General features: G+C 43.3%; 1 protein-coding gene across 1 annotated transcript in view; it reads right to left on the bottom strand.

The window, feature by feature from the left end:
* Lrmda (leucine rich melanocyte differentiation associated) overlaps positions 1–26,229 on the bottom strand; it is a 1,012,055-nt gene that overhangs the window by 358,667 nt on the left and 627,159 nt on the right. The window lies entirely within an intron of this gene.

Here is a 26,229-nt window from a genome sequence, read left to right as displayed (position 1 = left end):
ACCAGAACTCCAAAACCAAGGAACATTTATATATTCATAATTAATCCCCTGGAGCCTGGGCTATAGGAGTACCAAGTGGGAAAAGTCACTGTTGGGGGGTTTTGCTTTACAAGTCACCTAGGTTATATAATATTGCCTGGTAACACTAATAACTCTGGGAAGCTTAGAGTATCTTGTTCTTTATACTCACCTGGACCAGACCCATGTAGGATTCTATCCATGGCGAGAAAAACTACTTCAGAACAACTAACACCTGGCTGGAGAGATGGTACAGTGGTTAAGAGCACTGGCTACTCTTTCCCAAGGGCCTAGGTTTGATTCTCAGCAGCCCACAGCTGTGAACGCCAATCTCTGTGTAACTAAAGCCACCTTCCGGCCTCCAAAGACACGAGATATGCATGAGTTATACAGACAGACATGCAGACCGAACACTCGTACACAGAAAAATAAATACATCTAATTAAAAGAAAAATAAGACGACTGGCATTGAAATCCCAAAAGTCTGCCTTGGGGACTCAAATATTCATTTGCCATGATAAGGTCTCTCATCTCCACTCTTTCATCCCATGTAGTCATGACGATGAGCATGGCCTTGAAACTGCGTTTGTAGTTACCAGTCGAGGAGGTGAGGCCATCATCTGCAAGGTAAATCTAAGCAGTAAGGTAGACAGACAGGCCCTTAGATCTCTACCATAGATCCCCAATTGTAAACTCCTCTCCCCGGGGACAAGTATATGGAAGAAACTGGCCACTTCCCAGCCTGAGCACTGACCCCATTAGTATTATAGCCCTGTGACCATTGAACTGGAAGTTATCTGTTCCGTGTGTCTAGAAGAAGGAACCCAAACCAACCAGCTTCCTGCAAAAGGTTGAAGATGGAAGCTCTCTGTGATCAATCACAGGCCTACCATGACTGTTTAGTGTGGCTAATGTTCACACAGGGCATCAAGGACAAAAGGAGACAGACCAGGACTGCCAGATAAAACCAAAAGCAATCTGTTTCGCTTGAATGCCAAAATGGCTACCCTCCTGAATTCTGTCCATCCAAATCACTGCCATCCAATCACATTGATGAAGGCTGAGGATTTCAGGGAAGCTTCAAATGGGGTCTAAGTACGAGAAAGTTCTTCCCTGAAGGAAAAGAACTTTGTTAAGGAGAGTGGACAGCAAAGCCATAACCTGGCCAGGTGGCAAAGACTTCTAATCTTAGCACTGAGGCTGAGGCAGGAGGACAGAAGTTCAAGGCCAGCCTGGGCTACAGAATGTGACTTTGTCTCAAAAGAATAAGCCACAAACAGAGATGGAGGTTGTCTTAGTCTGAATCTAAGAGAATGGGTGGAAACTTAAAGTCAGGGTACTTGATGGTTTGTTATACAAAACTGGAAGCAGGAAGCCCAGGTTTCTAGTCTTTCTTCAGGCACCGGCTGGCAATCACCTCACCTATAGTCTGAGTTTTCCAATTCCTACAGTTTGTTCTAAATATAAAAGCCTGTAATTCTGTAAAGCCAAGTTAGCCTTCCAGAAAACCTTTTTTATTTCTCCCCGTGTGATTTATTCCTTTATTTTTATGGTGCTGAGGATTGAACCTGCGGCCTCGTGCAGGCTCAGCAAATATTTTACCCTGAGATACTTCTCCAGTTCTGTATCACCTTTCTGAAGGAGTGTATTCAAGATTGTGTAGCTGATTGGCCCCGGAGAGCAGTGGATTGAAATATCAACTCTGCCCATTTGATGTGCACTTAATCCCCTGAGCAAGGCAAGCATCGTTCCAGCGCTCACAGCACAGGTGTGGGTGCCCCACATTAATCCTGCAGGGCCCACAGCGGTCCCAGGCCAGCCCAGCTCCAGACATAAAGCATGTGCAATGACTAGCATGTCACAAGGCACTCTCCCCAAGTCCAAGCTGGCAGTCTTTGATGCACCGAGGACCTGGGAACATCTGCAGTTCTGTGACTCGTCCCTGTTTCCATTCCCACAATGCTCCCTGTGCCTGCTTGGATCACAGAAAGGTCGCAGGCTCCATCTGGCTACCCTGCTCCCTCCACTCTCTCCCTCATCGCACTCATCCCCCCTGAGGAGTTTCTGCCCATTTTGTCATTTCCACCTGTTCTGACAGGTTCCCCTGCCTGACCTCAAGATAGCCCTTGGGGACATTAATCATAGAACAGCCGGAGCCGTGAAAGAAACAAGGGTTTGGCTGGATACTGTTACCGTCCCTGTCACCTACTAATCATGTCTCATGACTCGGAAGGGCTTAATCAGACGGCCTGCCCTCTCATTAATCATCCCAGGCTCACTCAGACTTCAGAGAGAGATTAAAGTTTAGTCTCACCGGCTCCCCACGCCTCCTCCCACTTCACCCTCTGCTAAAAGTTTCAGCAGAGGGAAATCTCAGGTTTTTCCAGCTTTGCCAACTGTCAGGGTGACTGCAAGGGTCTGAAGCCTACCAACTGCACTCATCTTGGGAGAGAACCCCCCCTCCCGAAACACAGACACACGCACCCCCCCCACACACACACACTTCTCTCGTCTCCAACTGTCTCATAGTTCAGGGACACAAAGCTCAACCCCAAATGAAATGAGGAGTTTGGGGACCACAGATTTATTCAGATCTGGGGAGTCAAACAGAGCCCTCAGCAATCTCTTGAAGCACCTCAAGAACTAAGAAAAAGGATGTTTTGTCAACAGCAAAAAAAGTTAAGCAAAATATTTGCAAACGGCTTCTTCAAGTGGGCGTCTGGGGCACAGCCTGATGGATAAGGGCTCCCTGGCAGCCGAGGCCGACCCCACTCAGATGGCGCCCACAGCCCACATCACCCTCACTTGCTACCAGGCTGACAGGGGCTTCCAGCGAGTCAAAAATAGCATGCATCCTTTACAAATTTGTTCTTAGATCAAACTAAAAATGATGGAAAGAAATACCCAGAAATACCCAGCCTGTGAGCGCAGGCTGCACCGCTGATTCGCTCCTTTTCCGGTTTAGTAACCCTCGGGGCTGCAAAGGGTCCCAGGCAAAGCCTGCCGCAGAGGCCGTCCTCTCCTCCACTGTTGGCTTTGTGCTCACTCCGGGCACTGTTGACTTACGAAGCGCTGTACAATTATGGGCAACAAGGATAATATTTGCCCTCAGAGTCAGGAGAGAACAAATATTTTACCAACATCTAAATCATCTCTCATCTGGCAGGAGGGGAGGAGCCTGGTGCGCAGTGGTACATGCATAAGCTGACAAGGAGCTGCCTGGGGAATCTACCTGTATCAACTTGACCTAACAGAACCTGGGACTATGCCCATTGCAAACAGATCTCACGGAAGATTCAAACTGCCTATATCCATGCAAGCCCTGCCCTTATTCTCCTTTTCCCCGACAATCGCCCATGTTCTCTCCTGGTACCTTCTTCATTTCCAGAAATAGGAACCAGACTTGGGCGTGGGAAGGTTGGGGATTTCTGTGGCTATTTTAGGGGTGATGAGGCTGGGGTTTGAGAAGGTGGCAGCTTTCTGTGGACATTTTGGGGGTGATGAGGGCTTGCCCTGTTGTTGGGTTTGTTTCAATTCACCAATCCTCCACCACTAGCCCAGAAATGACAGTAGGTGGAAACACTATCTTTCATTACACAAAGTATAAATAGTGTAATCTATCAGCGCTGTCAATCACGATGATTGATTACACGCTGTCATAGAGAAGAGTGACATATTAGAAAAGTTTTGTTAACAATGCCTATTGCTAGTCAGCCTGCCACCGAGGCTGGTGATTAATGTGTTGTCAGCCTGTAATCCCACACCCTTGGCTAATGAGGCAGGGATTTATCATCTTTACAGAGTGGCAGATGTCAGGGAGAAAGGAATCCAAGTGCTGGAAACAATATACTTTTTCTTACTAGACCTGACAACTCTGACAGGCGGAGAAAACACCACAAAGCAGCTTTGTATGAGCCCCAACCGAAAAGAGGAACTTTCCATTTGGTGTCTTCACCTTAAATACTGCTCTAGATCAGCCAGCCCCCATGGCTTTGGGGCACGCTGGGGTGGGGTGGGGGGCACAAGAAGAGGAGGACACAATGAGGAGCCCTGTGAACTTTGCACCTCATCCTGACAGCCTGAGACCTGGGAAAGGCTACCACGGTGAACAAACCACTTTCTTTGGGAGAGAAGCTCACAACAACTTTTGACTTTTACCTGTGAACTTGTGGCTGAGAATGCACAGCATGAGGGAGGGAGGGCAGGTGAGGGGGGAGCTGAGAGAGCAGCCAGCTTCCCTGGCACCTCCTCATGCTGGCTTTTACCTAGAGACAAGGAGCTGTGGCTAGAAACACTGCCCCTGTGTGTGTGTGGGGGGGGGGGGGTTGGGCAGGAAGCTGGGAGAAAGATGGGAAGGAGGCTGCCTCATTGGCCAAGAGAGGGAAGATTCCCATATATGTCTTCATTTCCTTTCCGGCATTTCAGATGGGAAGCCCTCTCAGTCCTCTCACTGTCGTCCTTCCATCCCAAAGTCTCTCTTTCCTACGGGAGACAATGACTAGTGGAGAGGAGAGAGAACCTTCCAGAAGCCCTGAGGCACATCTTGAATTGTCTAAGGCAGTCCAAGATGCTCCTGTGTATTTCCACTTGACCCAGGTATCCACTTAGTCCCAAAGGCTGTGTATATCCTACCCACTGCCAAGACGTCCTAACTAGAAAGTTCCAGTACTGCCATCAGCACTTTTCTCTCCCCCAAAGCCTTCGGCTCCTCCTTGAGTGTGCCGAAGCAAGTCAAAGGGGAGGCCTACGTCCTCCAGTTTGGAAACTTCATCCGGAGCCCGGCCAAAACGTCATGTGTTGCTTATTCTCTTGTCAGTTCCTAAGGAAGGGGGCAAATCTTAAGTGGCAACATTCTGACAGATGTAATCCTTTCTCAAACACATACCTCCACTAATGTACACAAATTCGAAGCAAAAAGAAAAGGGGGGTGGGGGGGACAGCAACCCGAGGAGAAACACTCTGCCTTCTGTCAACAGCACCCCAGCACCCTCAGGCTAGAACACACAGCAAAGCACTAAGTAATTTAATCTCCAAAGGCAGCACTCTGGCATTAAACCTGCACCAGGGGCTCTAGCGCTGGGGCACACCCGGCACAGTGAGCAGTGCCTTTAGCAGGTCAGGAAACCACAGGCCCAGTAGGAAATAAAGGGCCACACCCAGGCTTGTGGGGCTTCCCCACCCATGAGGTGATGAAGGCTGCCAACCTGGGGCAAGTGCTCCCCAGGAAAGGTCTGAGGTCAGAGGCTGGCCCATGGAGGGCTCTGGGTAGAAGTGCCTGCCCTCCCTTCTCAGGCTTTTTGTGGGGCTCAGTGCAGGAGGCAAGCTGAACCCTGATGCTAATCAGGCCGCACTGAGTGAAGGGTGATGAGGGCCGGCGCCGGCTCCACTCTGCCTGTCCAGGCTGTCCTGGCCACAGATCTCCCTTGGTGATAAACACGAAAGCTGTACAGCCACCCTCAGGCCCTGACCCTACAGTCCCTGAGGCACACACAGAGTGGACACCCTTTACCCCCAGCCTGGTGGCAGAAGCCAGTGTGCTTTGCCAGGCTCCCCCAGACTCCCTACTCACCTCTGCAAGGAGGCAGAGCCCCCCTCTGGACTCCCTGACACCAGCTTCTCCCTCCCTCCCTCCCTGCGCTTTCATGCAGCTTTCATTAACTCCCTCAGCCGGCAATTTCCACCCGCCTGACGACAGATTAGAAGCGGAATTCTAAAGGAAAGTCACTTGACCTCCCATAATGTGCTTCTCTTAATTACATTAAAGATTTTCAAATGTGGGCATACTGGGTTTGACAGGTGAGGTTTTAATCAACTTCAGGTGGCTACATTTAAAGGCTCCCTGGACTGGAGCCTCAACGTTGGCTGCACCTAGGCTATCCAACGTGGTTCTAATTTAAATGACTAATTTTGACACAAGGAAAAGATGAACCCCCCACTGGGACCCCTACCCACATTGGTGGGGGAGATTTTCTAAATTAGAATTAATTCAACAAGCTGAAATATGGGTACAGGTTCTTTTTATGGTGGGGGTAGCCGAAGTAAATAGCATCGATCCTTTGTATATGTCTGCATATAATTACCGTAAGGTTTTCTTGTGTGTTAAATTATACAAACTCTTCAAAAGTGGGGACCTAATGTCTTTTTGCTAAAGCTGTGTTATTATTTTGGTCAGAAGTTGTTTACACGAAACAAATTCAATTTACTAAACTCTGACATGTTTGCACAACTGCATAGAATTTATTGTGAGCTCAAAGCTTGACTTTCACGTGAACGTGCCTGATTCAGATTGGTGAAATGGATGTTTAGGTGTGATGGCTTCCTCCACAATGCAGCTTTTGCAGCCAATTCATGTATTTCGTTTTGTCTCTCTCCCAAGATGGTTTAGTCATTCAGGAAATGGGTATCCACTGGGGTCTAAGCACTCCACTGGGCAATGAGGGTATGATCACATGTGGGAAGATGTGTAGCCCCTGTCTTAAGGCCCTTAAGAAGATTATTTAAGGAAACAGATGAGCAACATCATGCACAGACCCTTTACATTGCAAAGACAGCGCTGCTGAGAAGAAAATGCATGCTGCTTTGAAGATCCATAGCGGAGCTGAGATCTGCTCGTGGAGGAGGCTGCTGCCCTGGGGGAAGGATTCTAACCTGGAGAAGGACAGGTGAGCTGGATTCCTGGAGAAGTTATTTCAAGAGTTTTATGTAGAGAAGAAAGCATGAGTGAAGACCCCTGACGGGGTGGGGAGTACCATCCAGGGCGTCCAAAGGTCAGTGGATGTGTGTCAGGGATAAGAATGGATGACTTGCAGCTGGAGAGCCGGTGGCAGACCAGACCGTGCACCAAAGGGTGGCACAAAACATGTAAGGGGACATGGTCTTTAGCCAAAGCTTGTGCATGAATTAAAGCAGGAAGGTGTCATGGTCCTTTTGTATTTGGCAAGGAACTATTGAAGGAAGCAGAGGAGGCCATTTGGGGATTCAAAGGCGGTGGAAGTGGGTTGGTTCAGGAACCTCATAATGATCCAGAACTTAACTAAGGACACCCTTGAAGTGGTTTGAACATGGGGAGGAATGGCACAGACCAGATTGGGTGGCTTGGGGGAAAGATGAGCAAGAAGTTGGTGTGATGTTGGGATGGACTGGTCAACCCATGCTTCTGATTTACACAGAGCCAGCACTGAGAGTTCAGGATTTATGAAAGCAAACTAGACATGAGCATGAGCAATGTGAGGGGCTTGGGAGTATGTGTGACACATCAGGTAGAGGCTAGTCCTCATGGGGTTCAGAGGACCCCTCCTTGACTTTACATGGATGTGACTGAAACCCTGGATGTGAGTGAGACCTCCAATAGGAACAACCCAGATGGAGGATAACGGAGCTTGACTCATCCTTGAGATGTGTCAGCATTCACTGACATGAGCCACTTCAGAGAAGGGGCCAGGAAAGCACATGTGCCCAGGGGCCAAGGAAAGAGAAGGCCTCAAGAAGAATGTAAGGCCAGGCATGAGATGCCAGCTACTGGGGAGGCTGAAGAAAGATGGTCTTAAACCCAAGGCTTGCTTGGACAGCAGAGTGAGTTAAAGGCCAAGATAGGCAAATTAGTGAGCCTGTCTTTAAAAAAATCCCTCCAAACGAAAACAAAACAATCAAAAGATGGCTGGGCTGCAGATCTCAGTTCAGTGTATTCCTAGAAAGCATGAGCTGTGATATTCACTCCCAAACATACTTTCCCGTCCCCCAGGAAGAAGACAACATGACAAACTGCTTCCATTGATGCTAAAGAGCTAAGAGAGGCACCAGAAGGCCCATTAGGTACAGAAATAGGAAGATCCAAGGGGATTATTCTAACCACAGGCCCAAATCCACAGGCACGCAGGCTGGAGTAAGCTGCTAACGAAACAGAAGGTAAAGAAACAGACATCATAGGAACAGAAACAGCTATCGAAAAGCTCAACCCTAAACAGGATAGAATAGTCTGGTTGGGACTCTGGGCAGAGCTGGTGGTTTGAAGGTGCGTGGTTGATCGGCAGTTATGATTCACCAGACAAGCTTTAATATATATATGTCAGTTTTAATAAAGGAAAGGAAAGGGAACTTACAAATCCAAGGTTCCAGTGAGGAGGGCAGGAAAACAAAGAGCAGGCAGGCCGCAGGCCCGCAAGATTTTATAAGTCAATATTAGCCTAAGGGGGACACGCCTAAGAGGGACATGCCTAAGAGGGACACGCCTTTAGACCAAGGGGGACACGCCTTTAGACCAAGGGGGACACGCCTTACAAAACAAGGTTTTGGGCTAGGCTTCCCCTTCATCTCCCCCTTTTGTCTAAATAAGACAGAACCAAACCAAATACAACTATATTCAATAGGAACAAATAATAAATATAAAATTACAAACAATATTAAGAAGAAACATATAACAAAAGTTTTACTAAGCATTCTATTTCAAGGAGTCTAAATAATGTAGAGGGTAACTACAATTATCTAATCTTCAACCCCATCAAAGATCTGAGAAGGGAAGTAATATTACTTAAGCAACCAGGAAGTACAAACAAGAAACTTCCAAAATGTGCAACAAATGACAGAGACAACTAACTACCTGGGCAGTCACCCAAAGTTTTGTTTTGCAATGTTGAGGCAACCAACTTTGGCTAAGGCCTAACACAACTGACATAACATTTTTCAAAGGCAAGGAACTTTTTGTAGAACTGTCCAACCCCGTCTTGGCAAGATAAGACAATCCTGTTTTTATCCATTTACGGATACTCTGAAACTCTGTCAGTGGTCGAGGTATGGGCTTTTTCTTTGCCTAAAGGCCACTTCTGCCAAGAAGAAGACAAGCTCCCAGTGGAGTGTCTTTGGTGCTCAACATTCTCTCGGGAGTAGAGTGGTGTTGCCAGGAGTGATTGTGCCTCATAAGTACCAAACTCTAGGTTAGATTAAAGGCCATGTTCTACAGCTCTTCAAAGAGGTCGAAGATTATACTATCTATACTAAATATAATTTCTATGGATCTAAAAAACCTGAAAAACAACTGTGCAATAAATGAGGACAATATCCCCAAACGTAAACAATGTCATTATACAAATAATATCAGAGGTAGAAATGTACATTGCAATATGATAAATATCTCAATATAACAATTGTTTTAAACAGAGGTAGAAGCATACTCTCATACAATAGAGGTAGAAGCATACTCACATACAATGTTCAATATACAAGAATCAACACCAATGCAATTTTCTAATAACAATAATTCACAAATACTAATCATCCCATCAAACCAGGTAATCCCCCCCTTTTTTTTCATAAACACCCCTGAGTCCATATAATACCTCCCCCATCCCCTCAACCCTATACCATCTACTAAATGATGTCCCTAAACCAGAGGGCAAACTCTGTTGGGAGAGGGGGCGTCGTCCTCTAAGATTGCTTCTAGCTGACATGGGGGCGACGTTCTTCTCAGGGGGTTCCATGAAAGCAAATGATGGTAAAATTCCCAGAATAAGATTTTGTCGAGGAAATTGTAACTAGCCTCTGAGTGTTTTGAGGAGGTCCGGCCAGAGTGTTGTCAAAATTGTACACCATTTGAAACTGTCTTGTGTAGTTGGTACCAAAAAAAAAAACCAAAAAAAGGTCTAATTTTAGCGCTATTAAAAACATGACGTCATAGTAACCAGGTGAAATTGATGTTGTGGGGTCCCATCTTCATCCTGGAAACTTCAAAGATTACTGAAGGAAAATTTGTTATTTGTTACAGGAAAGGTAAACATTATCTACAAAGACATATACAGACATATATATTCGATGGAAGGTATAATAAAGACAGACAGATATGAGGAAAGGCAAAGAAAGTTTATCAAGTATCATCATCATCATCATCATTATTATTATTATTATTATTATTATTATTACTATTATTATTCTGTCCCATTTCATGGCTCCTGACCTGAGACAGAAACTCTGAGATATCTCTTATAAACAGGCTTGGAATTGAAGAAGGACTGAGCCATAGTCCAACTCCAAAACCAGCTCTATATACATATAAATAAAGGCACAGTATATATGTAAAAAAATGTTTTATACTTACTAAACATATTCGGGTTCTGTGTTGATCCATATTAGGTTGTAACTAGTGTCCATGAATCAGTATTTAAATATCCAGGGTCCCTTAAGTTCTTTGAAGATGAGTGGTTTCCTGTGGAGATAAGAAAAGAACCCTGCCCCCAACCTATATGCTTTTCTTACCATCAGTATGATCATCATCCTTGTGAATGAATTATTTTTCTTTTCCAAGGGGCTTCTTCTCTTCAAACCGAACCTTTATTAATTTTGACGGTATCCACAATTTTTCCTTTCCTGTGGAGACAAGAGCAAAACCCCTTCCCCAACACAGTACATCTCCTGGCTTCCACTGCGAGGTCAGCACATCCTTGAAATAAACTGGTTGATTTAATTCAGCAGACTTTTCCATTATCCAATGTCTTTCTGCAGCCGTTGTCCCCTTCTCATTAGCGTTGAGAAAATTCAAGGTTAATAAAGCACTATGTAACCTATTTCTAGGGGTATTTTCCACCCCTTTCTGTTTGTTTAACATATCCTTTATAGTTCTATTTGATCTTTCTATGACTGCTTGACCTGTAGGATTGTATGGTATACCTGTAACATGCTTAATATTGTAATAAGCAAAAAACTGTTTCATTTTCCTAGAGACATAAGCTGGACCATTATCCGTCTTTATTTGTGTAGGTATACCCATGATGGCCATAACTTCTAATAAATGAGTGATTACTGAATCAGCTTTTTCTGAGCTTAAAGCAGTTGCCCATTGAAAACCTGAATAAGTGTCAATGGTGTGGTGTACATATTTTAATTTGCCAAATTCTGCAAAGTGAAACACATCCATCTGCCAGATTTCATTCCTTTGAGTGCCCTTTGGATTAGCCCCTGCAGGCAGTGGTGTTTGGTTATAAAAAGAGCAAGTAGGGCATTTCTTTACAATTTCCTTAGCTTGTTGCCATGTAATAGAAAACTCTTTCTTCAAGCCTTTGCTATTGACATGATGTTTTTTATGAAATTCAGAGGCCTGCAGCACACTACCAATCAACAATTGATCAATTTCTGCATTACCTTTTACTAGAGGACCTGGCAGACCCGTATGGGATCTGATGTGTGTTATATACATAGGGCAAAGCCTGTTCCTGATCATGTCTTGTACCTGGATAAACAATGAGGTTAGTTCTGTATCATCAGGTATAAATTCAGCAGTTTCAATATGTAAGATTACTCTTTCTGCATATTGTGAATCAGTAACTATATTAAGCGGTTCTTTAAAATCCCTTACCACCATAAGAATGGCATATAATTCTGCCTTCTGGACAGAATCATAAGGGCTTTGTTCCACCTTACTCAAATCTTCTGATTTGTAACCTGCTTTCCCTGATTTATTAGCATCAGTATAAAATGTACGTGCTCCAGTTATCGGAGCATCACGGATGATTCGAGGGAGAATCCAAGAAGTTCTCTTTATAAAGTTAAGCCTCTTGCTTTTCGGATAGTTGTTATTGATTTCTCCAAAAAAATTAGCGCAAGCTCTTTGCCATGGTTCGTTATCTTCCCACAACTTTTTTAGTTCATCAGCAGTGAAAGGCACTATAATTTCTGCTGGGTCTATGCCTGCTAGTTGACGAAGTCTCAATTTGCCTTTTATAATTAATTCAGAGACTTTTTCCACATAAGTTTTTATTTTCTTACTTGGTTTATGTGGTAAAAAGATCCACTCTAAGATAATATCATCTCTCTGCATTAAAATTCCTGTAGGAGAAATTTTGGAAGGCAATATGACTAGAATACAACTGAGCTCTGGATTCACCCTGTCCACATGTGTCTCTTGTAATTTCTCCTCAATCATTCTCAGCTCCTTTTCTGCTTCAGCTGTTAATTCTCTGGGACTGTTTAAGTCTTTTTCACCATCCAAGGTTTTATTTAAATGAATTATCATATCAGGTGTTATGCCAACAGCTGGTCGTAAGCTGGAAATGTCTCCTAACAACCTTTGAAAGTCATTGAGAGTCCGTAACCGATCTCTCCTAATTTGTGCTTTTTGTGTCTTAATTTTTTGCAAACCTATTTTATAACCTAGATAATTAACAGAATCTCCTCTCTGAATTTTTTCAGGAGCAATCTGCAATCCCCATTTAGGTAAAAGTATTTTTACTTCTTCAAACAGTCTTTCTAAAGTAGCCATGTTTGAATCAGATAACAGAATATCATCCATGTAATGATAAATTATCGACTTGGGAAATTGCTTGCGTATTATTTGCAATGGTTGATTTACAAAATATTGGCACAGGGTAGGAGAGTTCAACATGCCCTGTGGGAGGACGGTCCACTGGTATCTCCTTGTAGGTTGAGAGTTATTATAAGTAGGCACTGTGAAGGCAAACTTTTCTCTGTCTTTTTCTTGTAAAGGTATAGTGAAGAAACAATCCTTTAAATCAATTACTATGAGAGGCCATCCTTTTGGTAATAAAGATGGCAGAGGAATTCCAGATTGCAGAGAGCCCATAGGTTGAATAACCTTATTGATAGCCCTGAGATCTGTCACCATTCTCCACTTACCAGATTTTTTCTTAACAACAAATACAGGAGAATTCCAAGGGCTGGTAGATTCTTCTATATGTCGAGCATCTAATTGCTCTTGTACCAGCTGTTCTAAAGCCTGCAACTTTTCCTCAGCTAAAGGCCATTGCTTTGTCCATATTGGTTTCTCAGTCAACCATTTTAGAGGCAGTGCTGTTCGTATCTCTGAAGGGCCATCAATTGCTTTGCATTCTTGTACAGCCCGAACAGCCGGTTTCCGCCTTCTGTAATATCTTTTAATATTTCCCTCGGTGATATAGGCTCTAGAAGCAGCAGGAATGTTAATTTGGGTATTCCATTGCTGCAACAGGTCACGGCCCCATAAATTCACTGCAATATTGGCTACATATGGCCTTAATTTTCCTATTTGTCCTTCTGGCCCTATGCATTCAACCCATCTCGTGCTCTGCCTTACTTGAGATAGGGTTCCAATTCCCAGGAACTGAACATTTACATCCTGAAGAGGCCAATACGGATGCCAAGATTCTGGAGTAATGATACTTACATCCGCACCTGTGTCCAGTAGGCCAGTAATAAAAACGCCATTTACACACACTCTTAACTTTGGTCTTTGTTCATTTATAAAAGTCTGCCAAAATACACGTAACTCATCTTTCAGGCCATTTTTGCTTTTAACAGCAGGCATGGGGCTTTCTAATTTTCTTGTCGAGGCATGTTCTCGGCAGTAACCGGAAATGACTGGACCACATTCGCCATGGGGGCCTGCGAGAGGCCCCCCATTGAGTTTCCCAGTGGCAACAGGTTGCCTTGTCTATCTCTTGTTGACCTGCACTCATTTGTCCAGTGTCTGCCTTTTCCACATCTCCTACATATACCTGAAGGCTGAGTCCTCCTACGTCTGTTATTTCTAGAAGAGGCATTATTATTATTATTATTGTTATTATTATTATTATTATTTCTGAAAATCCGTTGTCTGCAATTCCTTTTAATATGTCCCATCTTGCCACAATTAAAACATTTGGTAACTTGATGTCTCCTTTTTGCATTAGAAATTGCTTCTTCTACCCATGCTTCAGTGCCATAGTCAAATGATTCAACATTCATTGTATGTAAGACCCATTCGTCCAAGGGCACTGATCTCATCTTTAAAGGCCCCAGAATCCTTTTACACTCCACATTGGCATTCTCATAAGCCAAAGACTCAATTATTATACGTCTTGCTTCTGGGTCAGATATCCCTATCTGTACAGCTTTAGTTAGCCTTTGTAAAAAATCACTAAAGGGTTCTCTCTGACCCTGTTTAACTCTGATATATGATTCCAGTCTCTGTCCTGGGTCTTGAACCCTGTCCCAAGCCTTTAAGGCTGCTGTAGTACATATGGATAAGGTGTGTTCATCATAATTAGCTTGTTCCAGAGGATCGGAGAAAAGTCCTTCACCTAGAATTTGATCTAGGGAGATCTCAATTCCCTTTGCTCTTTCCTGCTGTTCTAAAAGTTTAGCCTCTTGTCTGAACATGCATTTCCAATTTAATTGTGACCCACTCTCTAGAACAGCTGATACTAATTGTACCCAATCATGGGGTGTTGCCTTATTGCTTATAGACCAAGTTTTGAGCATCTCTCTAACAAAGGACGAATGTAGCCCAAAGTTCATAATGGCTTGTTTAATTTCTTTGAGATCATTCATACGGACGGGTTCCCATGTATATTCCTTGATGACCATAGGGTTTTTGGAACCAGTCACCTTTTCTGACGTTACTATTGGAAAGGCAGGTAGAACTTTATGGAAATTATCCCGGAGAGTTTTACTCATTGACGGAGTTAAATTTTGCCTTTGTACCATTTGCTCCTGTTCATCATAGTCTATAATTTCCTCAATCTTTTCTAATCTGCTTACTATTGCCTTCTGTAAGGCCTGGATCTCCTGTCCAGAATTATGCTCCAAGGCCTTCATGGAGGATTCCAAAACATGAAGTTTGTCCAGTAGAGTTAGTATCTCATCCTTGGATAGAATTTTCATGGCATGAATTGTGCCTTCTTGTATTGACAATCTGTCAGCCAATCTGTCATATCCTTTAGACAAAGTCCGATTTTCACATTCAGCAGTTTTAATTCTCTCTGATAATGTTTCAGACAGGGACTGAAGTTTACGATCCAAATCAGCTGTTCTCTCCTCCGCAGCAATGAGTCTCTCCTTAATATCAGACTGTAGTTTTTCTAAATTTTGCTCATTTGACCGAGTCATATCAGACAAAGCCCTATTCCCTTCCTTGAGACCTTCAAACTCTTTCTTGGTGTCAGTCTGAATTGTTTTTGCAAATACCTCGACCGACTTAAAGTTGTCACTCAAAACAGTTGTGCCCTTTCTTAAGCATTCAACCTCTGTCCTAAGAATCCTGGTTTCATTCTGTAAGGACTTTATCATTTTTCTATTTTCAAACCATGTAAGGGAGAAACCAAATACGAGAAAAATTGCAAGCCCTATAAACATCCAAGTTATGGGAATATCATATGTATCCTGTAATATTTCTACCATAGTATAATTAAATAGATTGCAGAAGCTTTCAACGGTGATATGGTCAGACATTTTTTTTTTTTTTTTAATCAAAAGAAATTTTACCTGAAATGACCGTTCCCTGCCAGTAGGTCGCTAGGGCAATAACCGCTCGGCCAAACCGAGTCTGCAGTACCGGCGGAGCTCGAATGTTGGGACTCCGGCAGTAACTGCTAGTCTCCGGCAGGTCAGGGCCCAGGCGGAACTCAGCTGGGACTGGTGCTGCCTGAGGGGTTAGCGAGCTCGGACTGAGTCACCCGCGCGCACACACGTCCTTTGGTCCTTTGCTCCGTACAAGCGGGGCTGGGACAGGCTAGTCTGGGAAACTGCTCTGAAGCAATCAAGAGCCCAAGGCCGAATCCCTGCCACGCAGTGTGGGAACTGGAGCTGAAGGCTCCCAAATGCCCGAGTTGGACGCCAAATGAAGGTGCGTGGTTGATCGGCAGTTATGATTCACCAGACAAGCTTTAATATATATATGTCAGTTTTAATAAAGGAAAGGAAAGGGAACTTACAAATCCAAGGTTCCAGCGAGGAGGGCAGGAAAACAAAGAGCAGGCAGGCCGCAGGCCCGCAAGATTTTATAAGTCAATATTAGCCTAAGGGGGACACGCCTAAGAGGGACATGCCTAAGAGGGACACGCCTTTAGACCAAGGGGGACACGCCTTACAAAACAAGGTTTTGGGCTAGGCTTCCCCTTCAGTGGTTGGCTGCGTAAAGACAAACCTAAACCTTTTCTGAGTGAATCACGAGGGAGAGGCAGGCTCTGCAATCTAAAGACAGGAATGGCCGTGCCCTGTAAGAAACTAACGCCATCCATCAGGTGGATGGGGGACCACGCTTTAGACAGGAGGGAGGTTTGCCTGATAGTTCCGTGTGTTGTACAAAAAGAAGATTTCTCCTGGGGATGCACTGAACATTTATTCTATCAGCAGACCAAAAGGTGCAAACAAGAATGGGGGGCTTTTTCGTGGATGCTTCTGAGGACATGAGATTGAGTTGGATTAAGGAGGGGGAGAAGCAGAGAGACCTAGGAGATGGCTCTGAGGACTCCCCCAACACTGCCATGTTCCTGGAGCTTAGGGCCACTCAGGAGGAGATGGCTACAGCCACACTAGATGGTAACCCCATGTCCTAAAGACCAGGAGAGGGCAATCTTCTGCTCACCATATTTTCTTGTCTTTTCTCTCCTTTTAGGACTAGGCTCCAACTGATCAAGAAGGAGCTGGAATGTACTCAGCTATGTTTGTCATTGTGGGAAATAAGGAGAAAGGACATGATTGTTACCTATGTGTGACTTACAGTCATTGGGAGAAATAAGATAATCACCATTTACATGGAAAACCCATACAACTGGGCCCAGAGGTAAAGTGTCAGTCAGGGAAAGCTTCTGGTGGAGGCAAGACCTGAGCTGCATGGTAGGTTAAGTAAGACTTGGACAAGTGCCCAGCAAAGGAAAAGTCATGGAGGCCCACTTCCCACATAACCATTTATAGTTTTCTTGCCAACAATATTTCACTGAAGAAAGATAAGAAAACATAAGGAAAATATTAAGAAAATTCCTTCACCGTGTAATGGCACTGTGGTGTTTTGGGTGAGAATGTGCCCCACAGGCTCATATATTTAAATAATTTGTCTTCAGTTGGTGGAAGTACTTGGGATGGATTTGGAGGTGTGGCCTTGAGGGAGGAAATATGTCACTGGGGTGGGTTTGAGGTTTCAACTGCCCATGCCATTCCCAATTAGCATCCTCTTCCTCCTACTTACAATATAACGTCCTCCCACGTCTAGATTAGGATTTAAGCTCTCAGCTACTGCTCCACTGTCACGTCATGTCTGCCTGCTGCACAGCAGGATCATTACAGATTCTAATCCTCCGAAACTGTAAGTTTCCAAATTCAACATTTTCCTTGGCAAGTTGCCTTGGTCCTGGGGCTGTACCATAGCAATTCCTAAAACTAAGACAGGTACATAAATGTGATAATCATCTGTCCAACTTCCCTTCCATCCTCACATATGTAGGCAGATCTGTACACATGCTCACACACACATGCTCACATGTACACATCTGTATGCATGCATCCAGATGGGACATGGAACTGCATATACTAGTCTGGTGTTTTCTAGATATTTTCCTCTTTGAATATTAAGAGTAATTTCCATTACATTCATTTATAAATTACAAATAAAATCCGGGCAAAATTCCAGCATCAGAGGCAGCTATATCTCCTCAGTCCACAGGTAGGGCCTGGGGGAGGTGTCCCAGTGATTTCCTCATAACAGATAGATTCATGGACTACCACAGAATGCCCCTCCAGGCTATAAGCAAGCTGCTTTCTAGTCCTGAGAGCCAGAGGGAAGTCCTTCTTGAAGCCTGAGAGGAGCAATCCAACCTGTCCACCTTTGCACTGTCTAAAACCTTCCTCTACCCTTGCTTCAAACACCATGATAGTTTGGCCTTCTAGTGCTAGGTACCAGCACTGTTCTCAAGATAAAGACTCCATGACTTAGCCTTACCTTCTAAAAAAGAACCTTTTCTCCTGAGGAGCGAAATAGCCAAACATAAGATGCTAACAGCAACCACAAATAAGACAAATGTTTATAGAAAGAAACTTAAAAAGAAAAAAAAACAACTATAACCTACAGTAGGAGACTGAGACAAGAAGTTTGCCATGATTTTGAAGCTAGCCTAGGCTACATAGTAAAGATCAGGTCAGTTTGGGCTACAGAGAAAGACCATTCCAATAAAAGAAACACAGACAAAAACATCTCTGATGTGTTACTATCCCAGTAGTTGCACTAGCAACAACCTCAAATATCAGAAAGAACGTGGGTCCTCGGATGCCAGGAAGAGTTCTGGAGCACAGAGGCCAGTCCTTTCTGAAGCCAAGAACAGAGGTGGAGACACGCGAGTGGATCAGACTTAACGCGAACTTTGAAAGACACTGCAGAAGTTTAGATTGGTGGCATGTACCTGCAATCCCAGTGCTTGATGGGGTGAGGCAGGAGGATCACCATAAGTTTGAGGATAGCCTATGCTACCCAGAAAACCACTGTCTCAAAAGCTAACAAAAATAAAATAAAGACTAGAAAGTGTGTTAAAGGGCAGGAGCAGGATGTCCAACAGCCTGGGTAAGGCACAGGGGAGGGCCACTCACTCCCTAGTGCTGAAGGACCAGTGGAAGACTTGGTAGCTGAGACGAAGAGACTGGTGGTACTGGAAGGAAGTCCATCTCCCCCTCCTCCTAGGGGCTGCGGTAACTAGCACAGTGGGTCAGCCCAGACCCATGGAGTGATTCCAATACATTCCAGAAATGGAGGACGAAGACAGCATTGACCCAACCCTCAAAGGACCAGATTGCCGTGAATTGAAGCACATATCTTATGGCCAGTAGAGTATACTCTAGCCAATAACAACAGCTCAGCATCTCAGGCAGGGGCCTTACTGTGCTCCACGGACCTGCACATCACCAGGGCAGCAACTGGAAAGAATGAAGACTCTCAAGCCCCACCCATAGCCTATTCAATCAGCTGTGCTAGGATAGGCTGGAGACGTCTTTGACCAATCCCTGCAGGTGTCAGTTTGATAACCCTGCAATAAGCCCAGCAATTTAGCTGTATCTGGAAGGGATAAAGCAGCATGTGTGTGTGTGGGGGGGGGACACACCTGATTCACCAGGTGCTGGCCTCTGCCCCAGCCTCCCCCGCTAGCATCCTAGAAGCTAGGAAGCTGAGAGACATTTTCAAAAGATCAATGTCTGAAATAAGCCCTCTGAAGCCCCGGCTGCGTCCGGGCAGCAACGGCTGCTCTGGGACTCCAGGGGGATATTTTAGAATGATGGACACTCTGTTACCAGCAGCCCCTGCCTCTGAGGACTCTCTCCTCACTCTGGCAGAAGAATGGACATGATCAGGACTCTGAGATTGCTAACACCGCTGGGAGATGATGTATTTCTGCTAATGGCACCTTCTGTCGCTTGCGAGAAGCGGCTCCAGCTTCCTCTTGTCCCGCAGAGAATCTGGCAGTCTCCAGAAGATGTAAGAGAAACCTGAGGACATTTGGAAGATGCACTGCTCAGGAAGGGTGTTTTCAATTTGATTTACCTTCACCTCCTACAAGGAAAGGATAGTTAGTACCACACTGCATCAGGAGCCCAGCACGCACCAAGAGTGAGCCTGGGGGAGACTAAATAACCCTTGTCAAACATAGGAAGGGCAGTCACACGGAAGCTTGTAACTGGCTCCTCCAAAGACACAATAACTGAGAATTAGCTTAAGTGCAGCAGGAGGGATGTGGCTAGAAATGAGGAAATGGCACCAGTGTGTTTTATGGTTAGAGACCAATAGGGGTTTCTACCCGCTGTATGAAGATCAAATCATCGAGAAATCTACTCTCTGGTTGCCTTTGACAGGAGGTGAAGGCGATTATTTGTAAGGTAAGTAAGATGAAAACATCCAGGATATGGATAGAAACATCTGGGATGCTCAAGTGCTTCTGCCAGAATGTACCATCTTACAATCAGAATACATCTTAGATGGCAAGCTTGCTCACGTTAACTCACAGGTGCTAGTAATGCTGAAAACAGACTGATTCTAAGTGGAGGCTGCAACAACATGAGAAGGCCTGAATAATGTTAGACACTGAATTTGTTTCCACAAACTTGGATGCTTCAAACAACAGAGAGCTGTTCTTGCAGTCTGGACACCAAAGGTCTGAAAGCAAGAACGTAACAACTCGAGGGGCTCTGGGAGGCAATCTCTCTTACTCCCCTCCAGCTTCTGGAGGTTTTGGCATGCTTGGGATTTGAACTACACGGCTTCAGTCTGCCTGTCTTGGGGCTCCAAGAAGCTCCCCTTCTTTGCTTCTGTGGATTTCTGGAAGTTAGGGCCTGCCTTGGTCTGAGAGAATTTCGTCTTGAATTCCATTATTATATGGTATGTGTAAATGTTTTTGAGAAATAGAATCACATTCATAGTTTCCAGGTTGCTGTATTTTGGGGAGGGAATACTATTTAAACTCTTATAATCATTTGCTAATAAAGTTGGATATGTTATGGGAGTGTGGGATACATTAATGGGACAAAATGTAGCATAAACTCTGCCTTTACACATCTTCCAATGAATTCTAGCAGATGCCAAGGGAGAAGTACTACGGGTAATAAATAAATTAAATGAAGTTTCTTAAAAAGTAGTAAGTTCTGATAAAAAAAAAAAGAGTATGTAGAGCCAGGTAGAAGACTCTTGACCACTGATGTGATTTACGGTTGGCAAAGTTTGCAACATGATTCACAGTGGGTTGGGCTCATGGAGAAGGTAAGATTTTAGCAGAGATCTGGAAAAGTGAGGGAATCGGCTGGAAGGTACAACACAGACTGATGAGGAAGAAAGGGCATTGATGGGCTTAACCAACTGTGAACCCTGGGAGCTGCATACAGTACCAACCTATCAGGCAAGATAAGTCAATGTGTGTGCCAGTGGCAGGACTGTTATGGGGTAAGCAATGGCACCCACACCACAGGAAGAAATCTACGCCTGATACTTGAAGCCCAGATAAAACCACAGGGCTAGAAAAGTCAAGGGCCCTGGGGGGAACTTAGTAACATTGTTTAGCTAAGTTGACATAGCATCAAATTGCTTTCTAAATATCTATGTTTATGCTATAAACAAATGGTTCCCTCCGTTTTCATCAGAGGAGGCTATCTACAGTGAATGATGGAAGACGAGAGATGGGTGGCTGAGAAGAACTATGCAGGAATGCTCAGTCCCAAACAATACTTTCCCTTGCCCTTTGAGGGAAGAAGAACAAAAGGTAACTGAAAACTGGAAGATATGGAGAAAAACAGTTAAGTACCATGATTTAGATATGACCAATCATTATACTCAAGAATTCTTAGCAGCTTTGGTTACCTAAACTGGGCCTGTTTAAGACAAGTGCTTGTCAATATCAGTCATGAATTGGGGAGGGGACAATACAGTCCTATAGTTCCCGGATGAACCACTGACTACTGATAGTTTCTGCGAAATGGGGAGTCATGGTCTTCAGTTAGGGACCATTTGGTGAGTCACCAGCTCCAATCCATCATTCCAAAGTCATGGTTATACAGATAGTCCGAGCTATAATTCAGTGAGGCCAAACAAAAAGAACTTGAAGATAGGAAAGGTATTCCCATATTGTACAAGGAGGGAGGCTGAGGTGGTAGGAAGTGAGTAAGAGAGTCTACAGGAGCCTAAGACTATAGCTAATTCATACCTAGTTATAACACTCTATTTCCCTTTACAGACGGAAACAAGAAAACATTTCCCTTGTTGAGGGTCTATGTTGTCCTGCAAAACGGTGGCACCTAAGTGTCATGGTTCTAAACAGCAAAATAAGACACTGAGATGAAATATGTAACATACACAGGTGGGATGCAGAGAAGAAAACTGTTTCTCCAATTATTATGATTATCTATTTGTAAAAAACAAATCTCAGATCACAGAAGCACCTCCAGAAATAAGTGAGACTGATAAAGTCACAAGAAGCAATTATGTTTGTATAAACTAATAATGCATAGATCAGAAACTGATATATAAATCAATACCATTTACTATGCTAAAAAACATAAAATACTTATAAACAGGGTTAACAGTTTGAGCAAGATTTGTGTGCTGAAAACTATAAAACACAGATGAGTGGCATTTAAAATGGTGTCAATGCCTGGAGAAGGATACTTATTTTCATGGACTCAGAATCATATAGATATTAATTCTCCCCTAATATACCACATATCCAATACAATCCCAATTAAAATTCTCCAAACAATGTATAGGAGTCAATAAACTGATCTGAAAATGTAGAGAGAAAACAAAGGAATTATCCAAATAACTTTGCTAACAGGGTGCAAAATCAGAGGACTTATCCTGTCAATCAAAGCACGTGACACAGCAGTTGGGCCGCACGCTACTGTTGAAGGGATCCACTCCATACAGCAGGACAGAGGGTTGAGAGACAGACGCCACACACAGAAAGCCAACTGATGGATCATAAATGAGTATAAAACGAAACGGAGAGGTAATATCTCTTTAAACAAAGGAAACAAATAATTTGAGATCCAAATGAAAAATAAATAAGAAGCCCACATTGTTACAGATTGGCCTACATCGAGTATATATGCACACTGTGTACTATATCTGAATAGGAACTAAAAATGGGGTGTGGACTTAAATAAGAAGATGAGAACTACAAAATTGGGGGGGGGGAACAAACAAAATAACAAACAAAAAATGAGAGACCAAACTTTTGTAATCATGTGTTAACTAAGATTTTTTAGATAAAATAATAAAAGTTGATGTACAAAAGAAAAGAATTATAAATTGGACTTTTATATCTCAAACTCAATATAAGGAAACTAAACTCAATTTTTAAAATTGGCACAGGATTTGAACATAATTTTATCAAAGGAGACATGTGAACTGCAAATGAGCAACTCAAAGAATGTTTAATATCATATCATACATTAAGGAAATGAAATATACCCACAACGAGAAACTACCAACAAACCTATCAGAACATCAAAGGTAAAAATAAAAACCAATAACATATTGATGGTTATAGAAAATAGACAAAATGATTATAATTTTCATATTTTGCTGGAAGCAATGAAAAATGGCTTAGTCACATGGTGGTGGCCCATACTTTAATCCCAGTACTCAGGATACCAAGACAGGCAGATCTCTGAGTTTGAGGTTAGCCTAGTCTACAGAAAAAGTTCCAAGACAGTCAGGGAAACCTGTCTTGAAAAACAAAAACAAAACCAACCAAAAAAAAAAAAAAACCCAAAAGAAAGAAACAAAGAAAAGAAAAGGAAAGGAAAAACAGCACATCCACTCATCCCAGGAAGTATGCACTTACCATGAGACTCAATTCCACTTCCAGATAATCACCCCGAAGAGATATAAACATGTTGGTACACAAGTGGCGTGTTCACTTAAGGACTCTACACACCATTACAGCAATTTAATGAAGTCACAGCAATCTACAAACAGCCCAGAGGGTCTTATGAGTGGACAAGCAGATCTAATCATACAGTGAAATCATTTGCCTTGATGGTAAAAATTTTATTGCTAAAACAAAAATAAATACAAAATTTTTAGTGTTGAACAAGTAAAAAAAGGGGTGGGGAGATGAGCTACAGATACATGCAACAACACACACCATGTGCATGGTGACAGACAAAAAAAACCCAATTCCAGTTCCAAACAGTGTCTGAGACAAAGACTGAATCACCATTGCCAAGAATACAAGGATGGTGAGGTCAGCTGACTACAAAGGACAGGAGCTTATTTGTGGGGATAATGGTAGTTCTTTATCCTGATTGCTATGGTAATTATCACATCTTACAAATTTATCCAGCCTCATGAAACTGTATGCTAAAAAGGGTAGATTATTATGCAAATTGCTCACTAAAATAGAATGATGCAAATTGTTTACCAACATGTAAATATTACTGCATGTCTTATTTTTTTTGTTGCTGTGACAAACACCATGACCGATGCAGCTTATAAAATAAAGCACTGAATTCGGTATGTGGAGAGTCCATGCCGGCAGGACAAAGGTTTGACAGTAGAACAGTGAGAGCTCACACTTTGCCCCAGGTAGAATGAGGAGTAGGGCTGGAAATGGTGTGCGTCTTCAGGAAACCTCAGAGCACCCCAGTGAGATACCTTCTTCAGCAAGATCACGCCTCCAATCCTTCCCAAACATTTCCACCAACTGGGGACCAAATATCCAAACATATGCGTCTAGAGGACCATTCCCATCCACATTGCACACAAATTACTCCTTTAATTGGCTTTGATAAATCATGTCTACTTTTATCCTTGGCACTGTTCTGAAAAGAAACCATCTAGGTGAACAAGCCAGTGTAAGAGACTAGGTCTGTCCTCCTGGGTATAGTGAGTCTCGATGTAAGAGACTAGGTCTTTCCTCCCGGGTATGGTGAGTCTCGGTGTAAGAGACTAGGTCTTTCCTCCCGGGTATGGTGAGTCTCAGTGTAAGAGACCTAGGTCAGTCCTCCCAGGTATGGTGAGTCTTGGTGTAAGAGACTAGGTCTGTCCTCCTGGGTATGCTTAGTCTCAGGGAGTTGAAGCTTGTTAGAAGTGAACTACAGAATGATTTTAACAGGGCATGTACGATTGTATATCACAGAGTGTCTAAATTGAGCTAAGAGTGCTACATTTATATAAAGGTCTGGGTGCTTACTCATGATTTCTAAACTTAGTTCATAGACCTATATTCATCTTCAGACTGGCACCAGACCATGCACAACTCTGAGCAATACTGACACAGACAATTTCCTGGAATGATGATGTAATATGTATTTTCAATATTAAAAGTAAGCAATGATGAACACTAACATAATGTACAAGATAAAATATGGAATTTTTATTCAATTCATTTATTCCCTTAGCAATGTTCCTGAGCCATAAGAGGGCATTATAAAGTAGTATGTAAAACAGAATCCTGTCTTTATTTCATAAATATATATATATTTCACATATATAATTATAGAAGTTAATATCTTAAAATATGAGGTTTATTATATCTAAGTTTACTTCTCTTTGTATTTATTTTCTAGCTTATCTATTAAATACAAGTTTGAGCAAAGAGTCTGTGTTTTATAAAGAGTGGAATATTTGGTTCCACTTTATCTCAGAGGCCAAGCTTATCAAAGACCTGTTCTTATGTGTTGTGGCTCACGCCTGTAATCCCAACGCTATTAAAGTTCACACAAAAGGTTTGCTGTGAGTTCCAAGCTGTTCCCCACAAGAAATTGCAGGTAAGCCTAGACTGAAAACCGAAACCACACCTGGAATCAGATAGCCTTAGTTCCTGTCACGTGAGTAGAGCTCCAGGGAACCACGCCTTAGACTGCATGTTCTATAAAATTTAGCTTACCTCTAACATCTATCTACCACCATGATAACAGGCACTACAGAGGGCACAAACATGTTGATGGATGTATACTGTGGCCTCAAAGACCTCTGAGAATTTGGGGGTTGAAGGCAAGGAGGGAACAGAGGAACCCAAATGGCTCTAGAGAACCAGGAGGTTAAAGGTGAAAACTCATTGTCAGTCCCATTCTGGAGAAGATGCAGGAATGTTATCAGAACATGGTCCAGCAGGAACAAAGGCACCAAGTGGGGAAAGAGCGCTCCCCAGACCACTGTGGTGACCATGAAGGTATATGTCTGGGGGGCTCTTTGGAGCTTGCCAGTGACTCTGGGTGTGGCAGTCAGGAAAATAACACGAGAAGAAGGAAGGAAGTCAGGTTGTGAGGATGTAGCACAATGTGAATGGTAAAGGGAGGGGTGAGGCTGGTAAGGTCATGAAGGAAGAAGGGAGAGTCTGACCGAGACCTAGACAGATGAAGAGAAGCCTAAACAGGGAGCAGCATGGCCAAGGTAGAAGTGGTGATACCCTTGGCAAGACTTTTTTTTCTTTGAATGAATGAATGAAACCTCATTCAGGGAAAGAAAGAGGTGATGGTATTGTATTGCCTGTCTGCAACACAATACACAGGAACAGGCCTTAGTTTGTCTAGAAGGGAACATTGCTGGCTGGAGGCAGAATTAGGAGGGTTCTGGTTTGGGCGATGACAAAGGCTCACTAACCTTCTCAACTAAAGATTTCCTAAGGATCTCCTAAGTATTTACGGAGAGAAGAGAGGTCCCAATTCCCAACAACTTCATTACACCAAACAAATGAATAAACAATTATATCATAGCAACTTAATGGCCATTTGACACAAAATAAGAAGCATAATTTGGAGGAACCCCTCTCATTCCATTCCTCATGGCTTGTAGTTATTTACTAAGGGAATATGTATATTTGTTGGGCCATACGCAACATCCCAATCTGTTCCCTATGATGACAGGCAGTGACGTATGCATTTCTTGTTCCATATGGATTTTCTATTATCCTTTCTGTTTGTCCAAAAATCTACCAAAGATAAACAAACAAAACCCAGAGAAACCTACTTTGTTGAGACATGGACAAGCATGATCTAGTACTG

The sequence above is a fragment of the Arvicola amphibius genome, chromosome 13 (genome assembly GCF_903992535.2).
Source record: "Arvicola amphibius chromosome 13, mArvAmp1.2, whole genome shotgun sequence".
Taxonomy (NCBI): Eukaryota; Metazoa; Chordata; class Mammalia; order Rodentia; family Cricetidae; genus Arvicola; species Arvicola amphibius.
The sequence above is the reverse complement of the archived record's forward strand: the minus strand, read 5'-3'. Positions and strand labels throughout refer to the sequence as shown.